Raw genomic sequence first — 9,200 nt, forward strand, 5'->3', positions numbered from 1 at the left:
CCTCCTCCTCCTCCTCCTCCTCCTCCTCCTCTTCCTCCTTCTCCTTCTTCTTCTTTTTCTTCTTCCTCTTCCTCTCCTCCCCACCCCCATCCTCCTTCTTTTGGATTACTGTGTAGTAGTCCATTGCATGGATATACTGTAATTTATTTATTCATTTTTCTGTTGATGGCCTTTGGGCTATTTCCCTTTTTTCTTTTCTTTCTTTCTTTTTTTTTTTTTTTGTTTGTTTTTTGCTACTAGTTAGTAAAGCAACTATGATCATTCATGTACATATATTTTAGTGGACATATGCCCTCGTTTCTCTTGGATATATACCTAGGAGTGGATTTTCCGGATAGTAGGTAGGAGGTATGTTTGTCTATAGCAGATTATGCCAAATAGTTTTACCAAGCGGTTGAGCCAATATACCCTTCTATCTGCAATGGTTGAGAGTTCTATTGCCCCACTTCCTTGTCAGCACTTAGAACTGTCAGTCTTTAAAATTGTAGCCATTCTGGTAGATGTATAGGGATTATTTCACGATGATTTTAATTTGCGTTTCCCTGATAAGTATTGCTATTGAGTTGTTATTGGGTTTGGACTATTGTTTTTTACCTCCATCTCAGAGGCATAAATTCGGTTTTAGAAATTGTTCCTGGTGTTATTGATGATCTTACTCAGCTTTGCCAGAGGTATTGGTTGCTATTCTGAGATTTAGGCTCCTTCCAAGGAAATTGAGCATTACACCCTTCTTAACACCTTGTCTGTCACCAAAGTGGCTATTTGTGACCAGCATGACAGATCTGTAAACTAGCCTAGGGTGGCTCTTGGTGGTCCATGAAGCCCTCAGGATGTGTCCCTGAAAGGAACCCCCCCGAGCAGCAGAGTGCTGCACTGGAAGGCACAGGGATGTATAGAACCAGAAGATCTGAAGTTCAGGTTCTACTTCTGCCCTTTTTTAATCATGGGACTTGGGGAGGTCATGTGACCTCTGGAGCCTCAGTTTGCTCCTGAGTTAAATAGGATAAGAGCTGTTGAGAGGCTCCAAAGAGGCATGGAGGGGAACAATGTAAAACCACGTGTAGATGTTAATTCTAACTCCAGTTCTGTGGGGGTCAGCAGGAGAGAGCAGTGACCGTCTCATGGACGCTGGAGCCGGCTCTCAGGGCTTCCTCAGGGAACCAGCACACCCTGGGAGGCCGTAGCTGCGTTCTGTGCAGTGAGCCCTCACCCCCTAGTTCTAAGCCCCGACTCTGCAAAGCACCAAGTCAGGAAGAAAGGGGATGTTAGTGGTGCTGCCTGGGAGCTTCAAGCCTCTAGCCAGTCTGTTCAAGGGACGAGGTAAATGGTGTGCCCCAGGGAGCCAGGGTTTCCATGGAGAACCTCACCTGAGGTTTCTGAGCACACAGAGCCCTACAGAAAGATTAGCTGTGGTGGGTGGATTTTGGCAAGCACTCAGTAACAACGGGAAGTTTGAGGTATATATCTGTGTGCGTGTGTGTGTGTGTGTATACATATATATATATATATATATATATATATATACACATATATATACACACACATACACACACACACACACACACACACACACACACGTATATTTAACTCCATTGGGAAATATTGAGGAACAGTGTGTTTCTCCAGGGCCCATCAGCTCCAAATCATTGTCCTTCAATTTAGTTGTGGAGGGCGCAGCTCAGCTCCAAGTCCAGTCACCGTTTTCAATCTTCAGTTGCAGGGGGGCACAGCCCACCATCTCATGTGGGAATTGAACTGGCACCTTGTTGTTAAGAGCTTACGCTCTAACCAGCTGAGCCATCTGGCTGCCCCTCTGGAAGCTCAGTAGCAGCTCGTTGTCATCAATCTAGTTGTGGAGGGCGCAGCTCACTGGCCCATGTGGGAATCGAACCGGCAACCCTGTTGTTCAGAGCTCGTGCTCTAACCCACTGAGCCATCCGGCCGCCCGTTGACGTATATTTTAATTCTAAAAATCATGAGTGCTAATTGAAGGAACTTTTGGAAACAGGAGAAAGTGTGAAAACAAAGAGGAAGAAATTATCTATAATCCCATCTCTTTGTATTAGAATTCCAGAGCTGTACTTAGCAAAATGACACTTAAGATTCTTAATTATTTTCCCTGTAACTTTCCCAGTGTTTCTTAACTTCGGGAGTTTTCATTCTGTCTCCCTATTGCTTTCTGTTTCCTTCCAGTACTTTTCTCTAAGAATGAAGGAGCAAACCCTTTGGAGGTCTCCAACACTAAGAATGTCACCTCAGTGACTTCCGTGGGCCATTAGGCAGCCAACCAACAACATTTATGTCCTCGCTGCCAGCAGACTACGGATTCTGGGGGGAGGAGTCCTTCTGTCCTGCTGGTCCGACGTTCATTTACTGTTAACTGCAGCTCCCGTCTGAGACATGGACTTCCTAGAAAGAGTCATGTTCTCTCCAATATGAAAAAAGAAAAAAAAGATCCAAGCCACAGAGCCCTTCCCGGAAAGAGGCCAAGGGCGTGCCCACACACCTTGTCCCCTTCTTCTCCAATTTCTGCCACACTGTTTAAAGAAGGTTTCTCCACTTCTACCATGAATAATACTCTATTGTCCAGCACATCGCAGTGATTGAATGTCCTTGTGTATGGACTCTTTTGACAATCCGAAGACATTGGGGAAACAGATACCATGCAATCCTGATCATCTTTTTTACTCGCCTCTTAATCCACTGCCATTTGGGATTGGCCCTCAGCCGTCCATTGAGCCTATTCCTGCCAAGATGACAATGCCAGTAGGCCCACTGGTCACTCTTCTGTCTTCCTCCCCCTCGAGCTCCCTTGGGCTTGCGGTGCCTTTGACCAGTCCCTCCCTCTCGAAAAGTTCCATTCCTTAGGCTTCCTGGTCAGCAAACCTTCGTCTTCCTCTTGCTTTCTGCCAGATCCTTCTCGCTCTCCTTTGTGAGTTGCTCTTTTCTCTGCCCATTCTTTTTTTATTTTTGATAGAACTTTTTTTTTTAACAAGTGAAATTTTATATATATTCAAGCCCCATAAAAAACTAAAATCATAACTACTGTGTTTGGAATAGAGGTTGATGGTGGTTCTTGGGGGCTGGCGGTGCCAGGAGAGGCACTTTCCCTTCCTCTGGCTCCTCTCCCAAAAGCCCTGAGGGCACTTCTCCAGATCCTGAGGCTCTGAGAAGTGCTGTTGGCTGAGAACCACAGCCTTACATGTTGAGGTTCTTCAGGCCTCTGACTTGGCCTCTTCCCATTTCCCTCCCTGGATGGTCTCCTCCTTCCTAGGAGTAACAATTACTATCCTTTCGCCACATGTGGTGTGAGGGGAGGGTCACAAACAACACCCTTTTCTCCCCCCAATTCTTTCAAGCAATTAAGACATGAGATACAGGAGACAGAGAACAAAACGTCAGCTTTGTTACTGACAAGGCTGGTTAAGGAAGCGTGGCTTTAAATCTTCATCCAAATGGGCTTGCTGTTCTTCCCAGAGTGAACTCACTCACCAATCCTGGGCTACACTGGACTCTTGCAAGTGTTTCTGCCTAGATGGAGGACAGTCCAGAAGGCATATTCCTCCAGTATGCGTAGTGCACTAGAGAAGCCAGAAGGGATAACATTCTCTCAAACGCACCAATTAAAAATATCACTCCTTCTCCCAGGGGGAAAAGGCAGGAAGGGCTGGGGACAGAGACCAGGCACGTTAGCCTCCACCAGCAGGGCAGTTCCATTCCCTGGGCTGCTTTGTACTTTGTGGGGTGTTCAGGCAGGTAGTGGATGGCGGACAGTGGTGCTGGGCATTCCAGAACACGGAACACTTCTGTTCTGCCCCTCAAAGAGCTCTCCCTGGTCCTGCATGAATGTCCAGCGTCCCACCAGACATTCTTACAGGTCCTAAACATCTGCCTCTGAATCATAGCCCTGGTTTTACGTAGTGGAAGTGCTTTCTGGATGGTTTTAATATACATTTACACTGACTGTGCTAGAGAAGCAAATAATCAGGGAATTGAGTATTGATGACACTTGGGCAGATTGAGAATTTATCTGAGGGGTGTTAATATTTCAGAAAATTATGTCAGTGATTATAATGACTCCTGTAGTATTTTCACCACCAATTCAATACAACAATATGACTGTCACTTCTGTGTTGGCCAGTATCTGTGGTGGTTGCATTCACTGCATTTCCACATGTAGGTACAAATAACTGACTGCTCCTCTTTGGCTTCTAGGAAACGTGTGCTCAGATATTTACATATCGAAAAGCATTTTTATGAAAAGTTACTCTCTTTTTCTCCCTTACGTTACAGTTCAGGTAGCATAATAATTTTTCAACTATTTTTTTCTTGGGTAGGTAATATGGCCCGTGTGTTCCATTTCAGAATAGCAAATGTAGTATTATAAACTATATCTTATAAAAATGAAGGTTTGGGTCTACTTCTGTCCTATTGGAGGACCTCATGGAAGCATGAGGTCAGAAAAATGGAGTCCTCTCTCACAGGGTGATTTTTTTAAAAATTCAGATTCCTGGGCCCCATCCCAAACCTGTTGAATCAAAACCTTTGGGAGAAAGATGAAGCTTCTTCTTCCCAGGTTCAGAGGCCTGTCTTCAACGTGGCCTGTGCCCGATTCACATCCTGGGCTCCAGGCTGGCTCAGATCCAGGCAGTTCCCTGCAGAAGCCACGCTGTCTCTCTCCTCACAGACTTGCCACTCCCGATGCCTCCCCTACTTCTCCCAGAAGCATCCCTGACACCCCAGTGTGAAGTCACAGCCCCTCTCCTGGGCTCCCACAGCATTTCTCACCCCACATTCATTTCTCTGTCTGCTGCTTCTGCCCCCAGACCTTCACTTCTGCCAGGGTAGAGACCATACACCTTTGTGTCTGTAGTCCTAGCCCCTGGGCCAGGTTTGAGCCCACTGGAAGCATCCCTTCTCTTGACGCCCTGGACAGGGATTTGGATATATATCTTCACACCAAAATAAACCAAAGTAAGCTTTTCAAAATTACTTGAAAAGCTGTAAATCTCAGATCTGTCAGGCACTAATGAGGACAAATGGTGGGATCTCCCCATCAAACGTAAGATGCAATAAAAGTCTCAAGGAAAAGGAAATCTTTCCTCCCAAGATTATCTTGGGAGATGCTGTCTTTTATTCTTTAGTGTTTCTGCCAGAAAATCAATTGTTAAATATTCATTGAGTCTGATCAGGTCATTTTGAAAGCAAACTTCATAGCACGCAACGCTCTATCAAAGTTGACCTTATTCCTGATATCAGAGCAGATTAGTTTTATAATTTAATGCTTAATCTGTCCACAAAATACAATAATGAAGATGTCACTGCTTCCTGTGTACTGAGGGAACCGAAGACATTTTGATTGGTTTTATTCTCCCATTACTTTATCAAGTGAATAAAACTTGGAAGTAATAAAAGGAGACTCACGAAACAATGCTCATTTGGTTTACAGTTCAAATCCCTTAATTACCAGCAGCTTAACGGCTGCTCCTGACTTCCCGCTGTACAACAGGATGCTGTCATTGACCCAGAGACACTGGAAGGAAACTTAGAGGCTGTCCTTACCTGTAAATCAGAGCAGGTGGATTAAAGGACATGAAGCCCAAGCTGGGTTCTGACCTTATTTCACTAGTTGGTGGCTTTGGAGTGGCCCCTGAACCTCTCTGAACCTTGTTTTCTTCAAATGGTAAGCGAGGCCTGAGAATGCCCACTTTGCAGAACTGTTGGAGGATTGAATGACTGAAACCATGGAGAGAATACAGTAGCCCCCTCGCCACAGGGACACACGTCTGCCGTGCTTTCTTCTCTCAAAACCATTGTCTTTGGCCTTGAACCACAGTAGAACATCTCATTTCTCCTTGTAATTAGATCCCTCGGTTAGAATTTGAGTCCTCCTCAGTCTGTAGGGTGGTACCAGCATATTTACCCCAGCAGGCTTAGGGAGATTTTGGTGTTGAATAAAAACCGTGCATAGGCTCAAAGGGTGGCAGAGCCAGCGTGAGGTTTTCTTCACTGCGACTTAGAATCACTGAGACTTAGAATTTTGGAAGAAATTCATCTTCACCTTTGACAAAGACCCCAGTTCTCTTGACAGAGACCTCCTGACTCCACAACAGGCCAGGCCTCAAAGCACTCTGTTAGCATTTTGGTTGGCTAGGCTTAACTCATGGGTTCCCCAATGCCCGTAGGTCAGGACGACAGCTCGTCTCTGTGGATTCTTGGCTACATAAGGGGCAGGGACCACGTCTGTCTCTATATTTTGATTTCCCTAAGCAAGTGTGTGATGCCCAGTAGATGCTCAAAATAGAACTGTCACATGAATGAATAGATCTCACCCATTCATGAAATCATTGTATTGAAATTGACTTGCTCCTTAGACATCTATCATCGGTGAGTTTATATCCCCCCCCAAAGCCTTGTGCAGCCCAAAGAACTGTCCATGTATAACCTGATAATAGCTTGTAAAACTACTGTATTTTGCTACCTGTCTATATACAGTTCACTTTTGCTTTGGTGTATTTCATAGGTCATCCTTGATTAGACAGCTAGAGGAGATGCCAGAAAATTGGTGCCAGTGAGAAAATCAATTAAAGCCCCAGTAGAAAGAATTTAATGACCTGCACTAATTCTGAGCTCTGAGTGCAAAGACTCAAGTCTCTCCCTTCCTAAAGCCAATGGTTGCTTTTTCCAACTGTCTTAATGCTTTTGTAATGGGTTTTTGTTGTTGTTGTTAATATTGAAATTCTAGTGAAATACTGGCCATTTAGATAACTGTTTAAATCACTTAACTTTAGTAAATGAAAAAAACCTGGGATGGGCCAGCCCGGTGGCTCAGGCGGTTAGCGCCCCATGCTCCTAACTCCCGAAGGCTGCCGGTTCGGTTCCCACATGGGCCAGTGGGCTCTCAACCACAAGGTTGCCAGTTCAATTCCTCGAGTCCCGCAAGGGTTGGTGGGCAGCACCCCCTGCAACTAAAATTGAACACAGCACCTTGAGCTGAGCTGCCACTGAGCTCCCCGATGGCTCAGTTGGTTGGAGCGCGTCCTTTCAACCACAAGGTTGCCGGTTCGACTCCTGCAAGGGATGGTGGGCTGTGCCCTCTGCAACTAGCAATGACAACTGGACCTGGAGCTGAACTGCGCCCTCCACAACTAAGACTGAAAGGACAACAACTTGACTTGGAAAAAAATCCTGGAAGTACACACTGTTCCCCAATAAAGTCCTGATCCCCTTCCCCAATTAAAAAAAAAAAATCTTTTAAAAAATCTGGGAAATGTCTTTTTTGTGTTAATTTTACTAGATTTTATATCTTGGGAAGGCACTGGATGGAATTAGAATAAATTGGGGAATTAAACATCTAGTGGCTGGAAGTACCTTATTATTATTACCAGCTCTAAATTACTATGGCTGTTTTCAATTGAAATAGTACAGGAAAATCTCAATTAACTGAATATCAGCCTCCCAGAAACTTCAAGTAATTTGATGAAACACAACATAACACAAAAAGAAAACTTAACCAAATTCCCACAAGGGTGTGTAGATATGTTCTATGCTTAGTGTGCATTTGGTCTACATTTTGCATATGACTATCTCTGATATCTACTTATAGTATAAAACCCTGAGAAGTGACGTGAACCAGGGTGGTTTTAAGGCTCTCTATTACTTCCCAGTAGAACTTTCTGTGATGATGGAGATGTTCTAACAGTGCTTTGTCCACTACCGTAGCCACCTCTGCCTATTGAGCCCTTGAAATGTAGCTAATGCGACCGAGGAACTGAATTTTAATTAAATTACAATTTAAAAGCAAATTTAATGTAATTATTGGAAAGCCCAGCTCTATAATATTTGGAGTCAGGAATACATTTTTTATTATCACATATTTTAAACATTCAGAAAAGAGCAGAGGGTGTTATGAACCACCGATTGGAATACACACTTAGTTAACCTTTTGCTGTATTTGCTTCATATATTTTTAAGGAAATAAAATATTAAAGAGACAATTGAAGTTTTCTTCACAGCCCTCCTCTTTTCCCTCTCCCTCTTTTCCCAGAAGCATGTGTGTCTTTTCCATCCATATTTTTGTAGTTCACTAGCTATAAATAATATGTAGCATTGCTTGAGCGTTCAATTTAAACAAATGAAATTATACTGTATATATCATTCTGAAACTTGCTTTTTTCATTTATTAACATATTTTTGGGCCCTATCCATATTGATATTTAATTTCATTCATTTTAAACTCTTCTAGAGAGCTCCAATTTATAAATAGACCACAATGTATTTATCAAGTCTCCTAAGAATGCTAACTTTGAGTTATTTCCAATTTTTTTCTATTACAAGCAATACTGTGATGAACCTCCTAATAGATTTTTTTCTTGGGCATACGTGGGAGAGTTTCTCTATGGTCATGTATATTTTTTATGATTACTGACTTATTTTTACTAGCTTATTTTATGTTTCTTTTTCTATTCACTTTTTTTTTCTTTTGCTTCTCCATCCACCTCTTTCCCCTTCATTGTTTAGAAGTTAAACATTCGATTTCTACTCATTTGGTGTTTACTTGTTAGCACACATGATTCAAGGTTTAGATCTAATCAATATCCCCAATATTTTTTCAAACAACACTAGGGAACTCAGAATGCTTTAACTCCTAAAACCCTCTCCCATCTTCTATATTATTATTGGGTAATATTTTAGATCCACCTTTTTATTTAAAAAATCCCATTTTGGTCATCTTCATTGTTATAATTTTACAGTCAGTATTATTTAGATTTATCAACTTTCTCATCAATTTCTTGGTTTACCATTGCTTTTTGCATCCCACCCCTCCCTTCTGGATTGAGTTTCTTTCTTGCTGAGCTATCACCTTTGGTATTGCTTTTAGTAAGGGAATGTTACAGTAAATTATCTTCGACTTTTATATGTCTAAAATATCTTTACCTGTTCACTCCTGCATAATGATTTGGCCTGGATGCCTAATATTATACTATCTCCTATTATCCTTCTCCCTTCTCTAGGCCTCCTGTTAAATGTATGCTGAATCTTTTCATTCTATATTATACACCTCTTAACTTCTTTCATTCTTTCCACCTCTTTATTGCTATGAGCTGCATTCTGGATAATTTCCTCAAATTTACCATTCAGTGTATTCATTCTCTCTTCAGAAGAGAGTCCATTGAATTTTTAACTTTAATGACTCTTTT

General features: G+C 42.6%; 1 long non-coding RNA gene across 1 annotated transcript in view; it reads left to right on the plus strand.

Annotated features, from left to right (window-relative positions):
- The window catches only part of LOC109453841 (uncharacterized), a 58,025-nt gene extending 50,838 nt beyond the window's left edge, over positions 1-7,187 (plus strand). The window contains exon 9 of the long non-coding RNA XR_012492819.1: positions 2,194-7,187. This is a non-coding gene — a long non-coding RNA (uncharacterized LOC109453841). The remainder of the gene's footprint in view (positions 1-2,193) is intronic.
- Positions 7,188-9,200: the final 2,013 nt, after the last annotated feature.

Source organism: Rhinolophus sinicus, linkage group LG02 (genome assembly GCF_036562045.2).
Source record: "Rhinolophus sinicus isolate RSC01 linkage group LG02, ASM3656204v1, whole genome shotgun sequence".
NCBI lineage: Eukaryota > Metazoa > Chordata > Mammalia > Chiroptera > Rhinolophidae > Rhinolophus > Rhinolophus sinicus.